This window comes from Malus domestica, chromosome 05 (genome assembly GCF_042453785.1).
Source record: "Malus domestica chromosome 05, GDT2T_hap1".
NCBI classification, from domain to species: Eukaryota; Viridiplantae; Streptophyta; class Magnoliopsida; order Rosales; family Rosaceae; genus Malus; species Malus domestica.
Window position 1 is genome coordinate 15,712,442 of NC_091665.1, and position 9,368 is coordinate 15,721,809.

Here is a 9,368-nt window from a genome sequence, read left to right on the forward strand (position 1 = left end):
TTAAACTATAATAGAAGGTATTGCATCATTTTAATGAGGATAAACTGAAGCCTTCGACTGCTTCTATGGTGATGCTAAATGCTAAACGAGATTTTTTTTCCTTTCTAAAGAGGATGAGGAAGAAGTTTTAGAGCTTGAAGTTCCACACCTGATTTTTTTTCCATTCTAAAGATGATGAGGAAGAAGTTGTGACTTCTTAGAAACCATGCTAAGATTTTCACCCTACATGAAGCTACGTGTGAATGCTTCTGGCTGAGAGCAGTAAAGGACCATATTCTAAGATAATGCAGCATGTATCAACCAAATTAAGAAGAGATACTTCAAAAGAGACAACACTAAGTACATTACACTGAAACTCTTTTGTTCACATTAGCAATAAGAGCATCAAAACATTAAAGTCAAGTAAATCCGTTCCAAGGACAACCTGGCCAGTCTCTTCATGAAGAATTGACAAGGTCTACTTTTCATAAGTGATGAGTAGATTTTATATTATATATTTTACCCTAATCTTAGTATATTTTGGTTAATATTTTGGAAGAATTTTGATACTTTGAATTGTATTTTCAATATAGGACTTTCGAATTCCTCTGGAGCAAAACAGGACCAAATGGACGAATTTTGGAGTAATTCCAGTTGGAGGACGTTCGTGAGTCACTTAGCTTGATCGTATCAAAATTTGGGATTTTTCTACCAAGCGGTTATTTTCTGGCGATAAAATAAAGGAGCAGTGCACAGTGCTAGAAAATGACGTTTTTGGGCTTAAATTGCGTTTTTTGAGCCCAAGATGACATCGGATGGGTTTGTGGCCTTCTGGAGAAGTGTTCAGAATAATCCAAACATTAAATCTAGCTATATTGGGCCAGTTTTGGAGCAGCTTATGGGTCCAAAACGTGGCTGTTCAGATTTTGGACGAATTTTACCATTTTAATTTAGGGTTATGTTTTTTTATGGGGGATTAGGGTTTGTGTGGTGGCTTAGCAAATATATTGCTTGGCCGTCTACAGTTTTTCACTACACTTTATTTTATGTAACTTTGGAGACAGAGAGAATTACTAGGGTTTTGGAGATTTTCTACTTGAAGGTGTTTTCAATCATTTTCTTAAGAATATTTTCTATGATTTCAATTATGAATATGCGGAACTAATTTCTTTTGCTAGGGCGAAGCCTTGAGCCTTAGCATGAATATGTGATTTTTATTTAATTGCTTATGATTGATTGCATGCATAATTTGAATTGTTAATCACCGAGATAAAAATTATCTAATTGTCTTAATGCCTGATCACCATTAGGATCTTTAGAAAAGTAATTTGATGCAATTTTGGTCGGAAGGTTCCCTAAAATTGACGCTGGCTTCTTGTGATTAATAATTGTAATTTCACTTAGGATGAATATCACGTCTTAAGGATTGCATGGTTTTTCAAAGGATTTTCATAAAGCATAATGAGTCTTTCATGTTCAGATTTGATCCGAACGTCCGGACGGGTTGCATGTTAGATATACGTTCTATGTTGGAGGTTCCAAGTAGAATATGAATTAGGAAAATCTAACCTTCAAAGTGGCATGTATAGATCATAAGTAATGGGTAAAAATTCATAGGATTGCTAGGTGATGGTGGAACCCTAGTGCTTTCTTAATTTTATTCTCCCAAAATTGTTTTCTTCTCTCTAGCTCTAATATTGTAGATTGTTTATTTTAATTCATTAATTTCGTTTTTATTTTAATTAGGTTATAAAATCAATCACCTCAACTTCTACCTTACAATAATTAAATGAAATCTGATTAGTTTCAAATTATTTAATAATCCCTGTGGAGACGATCTTGCGAGATCCGTTTATACTACAATAACCTTGTGATTCTTGCAAGTAAAATAAGAGATTTAAGCCCGTTAACATGAGTAGTAAAAATCCTATCAAGAAAATGGCGCCGTTGCCGGGAATTATTTAATAATCCCTACTAATCAGATTTTCAATTAGTTATTGCTGTTTATACATATAACCAAAAAAAAAATTTAATTTTCGTTTTTATTTTATTTTTACAGATTACAACAGTACAGCAGTGCAGATTTCAGAAATCTGTGCATGGTCAACACCCTTTCAACAGTGCAGAAATTGATTCCACTTGATCCAGAACTTGAGCAGAATTTGAGGAGGAAACGCAAGGAGTAAACTTTGCAGAGGGTTCGTCCTCTGCAGGAGACTTTTCTGCAATCATTCTTTTCTGGGGACCTGCACAGCAAAGAAAAAATGGCATTTGTAATTCCAGAGGTTGGTCTGCCTCTGGGTGATTCACTGACAGCCCATACCACAAATATACCAAGTTGCATTACTTATCCAGCAGTGGAGGAAGGGTCTTCATTTGAAATAAAACAACACATGTTGAATATTCTACCTACATTTCATGGGTTATCATCTGATGATCCTAATATGCATATTGCAGAATTTTTTATGGGTTGCAAAAATATTTTGGTGAGGGGATTTTCAGCCGAATCTATTAAGCTTCGTTTGTTTCCATACACTCTAAAAGATCAAGCAAGGAGATGACTTCTCACACTCCCATCTGGAAGCATTACAACTTGGGCCCAACTCAGTGAAATTTTTTTAAACAAGTATTATCCAGCTTCGAAGACTCTTGACATGAGAACTCAGATTTTATCATTTGCCCAAAAATCAAATGAAGAGTTTCATGAGGCGTGGGAGCGGTTTAAAGAGTTGATTAGAAAATGTCCACATTCGGGTATTAACACTACTGATCAAATGCATATATTTTTCAGAGGGTTAAATATGACTACAAAAACTCTTGTCAACGCTTCATGCGGAGGTTCGTACAAAGATAAAAATGCACAAGAGGCTTGTTTATTATTTGAAAAAATGGCAGCAGATACCCAACAATGGGCAGTTGAGCAGCCACAATCTAGATCCGTTTTTGAGATGTCAAATGGTTCACCATACGTGTCGGCACAAATTGAAAAAATGGAGAAAAAGCTTGAAAGATTTGATGCAAAATTTGACATGTTATTACAAAGAATTTCGGGTTCACAGGTTGCCGTACAACAACCTTTACAAGTTGCATGCAGCATTTGCAGCTTGACAAATCATGATTTTTTGAGCTGTCCACATAAAGATGCTTATCCGGAGTTTATAGCGGAGCAGGTTAATTCATTTAATAATTTTCAACGTCCCAGATATGACCCGTATTCAAATTTCTACAACCCAGGTTGGAGAGATCATCCTAATTTAAAGTGGGACAAGGATCAGCACTCAAGACCTCAATTTCAACGGCAGGTACAGCAACCTGCTGCACCTAAGGCTGCTTGGGAGGTTGCAATTGAAAAATTGGCAAATATTACCACTCAAGAAATTCAAAATCTACAGGCAGCAGTGAAAAACATGGAAAAACAAATGGGGCAGATTGCTTTACAGGTTTCAGAAAGAGCTACGGGTACATTTCCTAGTCAAACAGTACCTAATCCAAGAGGACGAGAAGAATGCAATGTGATACAGACTCTACGGTCTGGCAAAAGTTACAGCAACAGACATGAAAATTCTGTTGGAAATTCGCAGGCAGCAGAACTACCCCAAACTAAATCTGCAATTTTTGCAGATTCTGAAATTTCTGCAGAGTCTGGACAGTCCCAAGACAGATCCGAAAATACTGCAGAAGCTACCACAAAAACTGCAGAACGTGTTTATGAGCCACCTATGCCTTATCCAGAAAGGTTGAGACCTAAAGCTAAAGATCAACAGTTATCAGATTTTATGAAGACTTTGTCAAAAGTTCAAATTAATCTACCGTTAATTGATGCAATCAAGAACATTCCATCTTATGCCAAATGTTTGAAGGATATTTGCACAAAGAAAAAGAAGCTCGTTGATTTTGAAAAAGTAATTCTAACAGAACAATGCAGTGCGGTCTTATTGCATAAATTGCCTCCAAAGAAAAAAGATCCAGGGAGTTTTACTATCTCTTGTACTATTGGCAATTCTGATTTTAAAAGTGCTTTAATTGATTTAGGTGCTAGTGTAAACTTAATGCCTTATTCTGTTTTCAAACGTTTAGGTGAAGGTGAGCTGAAGCCAACCTCCAGTATTATTCAATTGGCTGACCGTTCAATTACCTACCCTAGAGGAGTCATTGAAGATGTTATTGTGAAGGTTGACAATTTATATTTACCGGCTGATTTTATGGTGTTGGACATGGATAAGGATTTGACAACACCCATCATTTTGGGCAGCCCATTTCTGGCAACAGCCCGGACTCTTATTGACGTTGAAGCCGGAACATTAACATTCCGGGTTGAAGATCAAACCATTGTTTTCAAGTTGTTTGAAGCAAGCTTACATTCAGGTGACAAGCAAGAATGCATGCATGTTGATGCATTGGATGGTGTACCAAGGGCCGAGTTTATAAGCAGATCATCAATTGACCATCTGTCCATAAAACCTCCGAATTTGACTCGTGATTGCATAAGTCCTAAACCACAGCAGCAAAGGGTGCTACATGATGACCAGCCAATTAACACTATGAAAAAACATGAAAATTTTCCATGCAGCCCAAATTTTAAGAAAATACAGCTTGATAAAAAAGTGTGGTTGTTAAGTTCCTATTTCAAATCATCTCCACGGAAACAAGAGTCTCGATGGAAAGGCCCTTTTCTAGTTACTAAAGTTTTTCAGAATGGCAACGTGGACATCAAAGCTGAGGATACAGGTTTCACATTTAAGGTTACCAGACATCAACTTAAACCATGCATAGCAAAATTTGGTGTAGGCAAGTCATCAACTCTAAAGGCACCAGTGATCTAGCCACTGGACTTCTGCAACGTCTAGCTACAGACTTAAAATAAAGCGCTTGTTGGGAGGCAACCCAATTTTTCTAAACTTTTTCCTTATTTTATTTGTTCGTTTGATTTTTTTTATATAAGTTAAATTTCTAGATGCATATATATACACCTAAGTTTTCAACAAAAAAAAACAAAAAACAAAAAACCATGAAAAATCTAAAAATATGTCGCTTTCTTTATTTACGCATGTTGATTTTAACTCCGTTTTTAATATTCGCATTTATTGGTTAATTGCAGGTTGAAAACATGGAAAATAAAGCGCATCCTATGCTGGAATCCTGCACCCAACAGCAAGTCTACCGTTACATCAACCACATCTACACTATGCTGGAAATTTAAAGCAGTCAACATAAACAGTCATTCACAGATGCAAGTTTGGGGGAGATTGTTGCAGATCTAGCACAGAAACATAATTTAGAGCAGTTAATTTTCTGCAGCTCAGTTTTGCGATGCATGGAGGAAGCACAATTAAATCACAGATCCATACACCACATAACTGAGTACAGCTATTATTACCAGATATACAACAATTCAACTTGCAAGGATATGAAATTTTACCTCCCAGATTCACCGATCTGGGCTCTTGGAAGCTTGTGTCATTTTTGTCTATTGAAGCTGCTGTTTGTCCATCCATTTTACTTCCCACGGATCTATCATGGATCCGCCTTCCCTGCACATAGCAACAAAATGAAACCATGCTAGGACATAAATATCATTTTTGTAGATCAGACTCATCCCAACCCCGGATTAGTTTTACCTTCGTATGGGAGGTGGATCTGTGATGTCCGAGCTGTCCTGTTCTCTCCCTTTGTTCCAGGATCAGACTGTCATCCTGCACAGTTCACAACAGAAAGACTGATGACACTTTGATTTTCATGATCCAGTGGACTTTCAGTTTGAGATTTCTCTCTCAGATCTGTCACGGCTCTGAGTGTTCTGCACAAATACCACATCATTATAATTACATGCAGAGGTGTTGAAGCTATTTTCTGACAACATGGGGTTCATTCACCTACGGAGTACAAGATTTTTACCTTTGCAGGCACCAGATTTGCATTGTAGCTAGTGTTCCTTTTCATTGTCAGTGTTCCGCTTCCAGATCGTCGACCTTTGCACCCTGACAAGATGCATAGATTTTACAAATGCCGGATGCAGCTTATATGCGACATGCAGTGAGAGATTAGTTATGGAGGCTAGTAATTTTACCCTTTCTGTCTCGGATCTGAGCTACTTGCATGTTGTTTGTCATTCTTCTTGGCTTCGTCGGCAGATCCACATCCTTGCAAAGGACGCATATCAGCATGAGATAATGTTTAACATATAAAATCATCCACTGCGCACATATTCAGCAAGGACAGGGATGAAGATTACCTTTTTGAGCAGATTTAAACTTCAAATGTGCTACCATTTCCATGGCAGAGGCGTTGGTTTTGGCGTTCTTGCGGAGGAGAGTGTGTGTGGTTGTGTTGCTGTATGAAAGAAGGTCCCGCACGCGTATGTGGTTGAGCGGCTGAGGGAGAAATGAGGTTGAGAAATACGAGAGAGGATGAGGCTGATTTCTAAAAAGACATAAGGTTTTTGCGTTTTTGAGAGTAATGAAGAAGAGAGCAGAGATGAATTGGGGAAATGAGAGAAAAATGTGAGAGACAGAGAGGTCTTTTCATTTTAGAGAGATGGTTTCTGAGAGAAATGGAAGAAATGGAGCTTTTCAGTTGGAATCCTAAGGAACTTCCCACCCGGATGCACGACACGTGTGCAAATCTGAATGTTTCCATGATCTAATGAGTGAGGGTTTTGAAATGCCTCAGAAATGGAGTTGTTTGGCTCGGTAATCGAAACTCGCAGAGAATCCAATGTTGGTGCTCCGTTTTGGTGCACACCTGCTGTGCACATGGATTTGGTAATATCTAAATGAACTGGGCGCCATGACTGACATTTTTTTTTCTTTAAAAAAATCTGGATGCCAGCTGCATCCCATTAATTTCAAAGGACTCCAATATTTATATTGGCATTTTTGTTTTGCACGTTGGGTTTCAAACCCTATGGCTGCCACGTGTTCTTTGTCAAGGCTAAAAGGTTGGCACACCATTATCTTTTCCCATGGCCCTAGGACCTGATTTCGAATCAGGTGCATTCTTTTCTCCTTTATTTTATTTTATTTTATTTATTTTGTTCCTTGTCATGTCGTTTTGGTCATTTCTTTGTCCTATTTTTGTACTTATTCATAGCTTTAGTTGGTGTCTGTTTTAATATTTCATTTTCTTTGTAAAGTTGTTAATTTATTTTCTTTTATTTTTCCACACCTTGAGGACAAAGTGTGAAATAAGTTTGGGGGTGGGAAAGTAAATTTTTGTTTTTTTTATTATTGTGTCAGTTTACATTAAAAAATTTCATTCTTGTTAAGTTAATATCCATAGATTATTTTAAACGTTAGAACAAATGGACATGGTGAAGGTTAATCCCACATTAGAGTCTTTGCTATTTATCGTTGCTTAGACACTAATTCATGAATTATACTTTGAACTTTGCACATCGCACCAACAGGGTTTGTGGGGAGTGAGATTGAAACACTTGCTTTTAGTCTAAGTTTATTTTTAATTTTTGTTTTAAGTAAAGTCAATTATTATTATGAATAAAGTAATAATTGTCTCACCTGAGGTTTTGCCTAGTAACCGGGCCAGTCCTGCCTAATCAGCAGCGATTCTCACATCAAACGGTAGAATTTTGGCATGGGGCAGGGTGGTTAGTTGGTTTCGTAGCCTTTTCAGCTCGGGTTAATAAGTCCTTAGGGGTGTTCTACACCTAGTGCCCTAAAGCCCTAGTGGTTTGGGAGTCATTGACCTAAAGCTCGCTACATGGGTTGGATCGAAAGTTTAAGTGAACCGACATTGCACAACCACTACTGTTACTGAAAAAAAAAAGTTATATATGAAAAAAAAAGAGAAAAAAAAGAAAGAGAGTTATATTTAAAGTTACTATGTGTGAAATAAATAATGACGAGAGGTAAGGGTTTTAGTCGAGGCTCTTTAACTATGTTGGTTCACTTTACACCAAAGGAAGTTTGTGAATTCTTTTCTAATTGATTCTAAATGGCTTAGACTCTGTGGTGGGATTAGTTGGAACTTTTGAAAAGATGTTCTAGTTTTTAAAATTTGCTATGGATTGTAACTTGAAGGTGGAAGTTTTGTCTTGGTTGAGTTTTAGCTAGTTGTCTAGTTAAGTTTTTATTTTTGTTTGAGTCTTGTTTTGCTTGAGGACAAGCAAAAAGCTAAGTTTGGGGGTATTTGATGAGTAGATTTTATATTATATATTTTACCCTAATCTTAGTATATTTTGGTTAATATTTTGGAAGAATTTTGATACTTTGAATTGTATTTTCAATATAGAACTTTTGACTTCCTCTGGAGAAAACCAGGACCAAATGGACGAATTTTGGAGTAATTCCAGTTGAAGGACGTTTGTGAGTCACTTAGCTTGATCGTATCAAAATTTGGGATTTTTCTACCAAGTGGTTATTTTCTGGCGATAAAATAAAGGAGTAGTGCGCAGTGCTGGAAAATGACGTTTTTGGGCTTAAATTACGTTTTTGGAGCCCAAGATGACCTCGGATGGGTTTGTGGCCTTCTGGAGAAGTGTTCAGAATAATCCAAACATTAAATCCAGCTATATTGGGCCAGTTTTGGAGTAGCTTATGGGTCCAAAACGTGGCTGTTCAGATTTTGGACGAATTTTACCATTTTAATTTAGGGTTATGTTTTTTATGGGGGATTAGGGTTTGTGTGGTGGCTTAGCAAATATATTGCTTGGCTGTCTACAGTTTTTCACTACGCTTTATTTTATGCAACTTTGGAGACAGAGAGAATTACTAAGGTTTTGGAGATTTTCTACTTGAAGGTGTTTTCAATCCTTTTCTTAAGAATATTTTCTATGATTTCAATTATGAATATGCGGAACTAATTTCTTTTGTTAGGGCGAAGCCTTGAGCCTTAGCATGAATATGTGATTTTTATTTAATTGCTTATGATTGATTGCTGCATACTTTGAATTGTTAATCACCGGGATAAAAACTATCTAATTGTCTTAATGCCTGATCACCATTAGGATCTTTAAAAAAATAATTTGATGCAATTTTGGTCGGAATGTTCCCTGAAATTGACGCTGGCTTCTTGTGATTAATAATTGTAATTTCACTTAGGATGAATATCATGTCTTAAGGATTGCATGGTTTTTCAAAGGATTTTCATAAAGCATAATGAGTCTTTCATGTTCAGATTTGATCCGAACGTCCGGACGGGTTGCATGTTAGATATACGTTCTATGTTGGAGGTTCCAAGTAAAATATGAATTAGGAAAATCTAACCTTCAAAGTGGCATGTATAGATCATAAGTAATGGGTAAAAATTCATAGGATTGCTAGGTGATGGTGGAACCCTAGTGCTTTCTTAATTTTATTCTCCCAAAACTGTTTTCTTCTCTCTAGCTCTAATATTGCATATTGTTTATTTTAATTTATTAATTTCGTTTTTAT

General features: G+C 36.7%; 1 long non-coding RNA gene and 1 other non-coding gene across 3 annotated transcripts; both read right to left on the reverse strand.

The window, feature by feature from the left end:
- Positions 1 to 2,004: 2,004 nt before the first annotated feature.
- Positions 2,005 to 6,671, reverse strand: LOC114823306 (uncharacterized). 2 transcript variants are annotated; one of them, XR_011581294.1, is made up of 6 exons: positions 6,212 to 6,671; positions 6,047 to 6,119; positions 5,875 to 5,957; positions 5,598 to 5,776; positions 5,399 to 5,510; positions 2,005 to 2,225 (listed from the first exon to the last, which is right to left on the reverse strand). It is a non-coding gene; the product is annotated as an uncharacterized lncRNA (long non-coding RNA). The 2 variants fall into 2 exon arrangements; XR_003771417.2 differs by having other exon boundaries at positions 2,005 to 5,510; positions 6,212 to 6,655.
- On the reverse strand, positions 2,631 to 2,735 carry LOC114823312 (small nucleolar RNA R71). Its single transcript, XR_003771421.1, has one exon. It is a non-coding gene; the product is annotated as a small nucleolar RNA R71 (small nucleolar RNA).
- Positions 6,672 to 9,368: the final 2,697 nt, after the last annotated feature.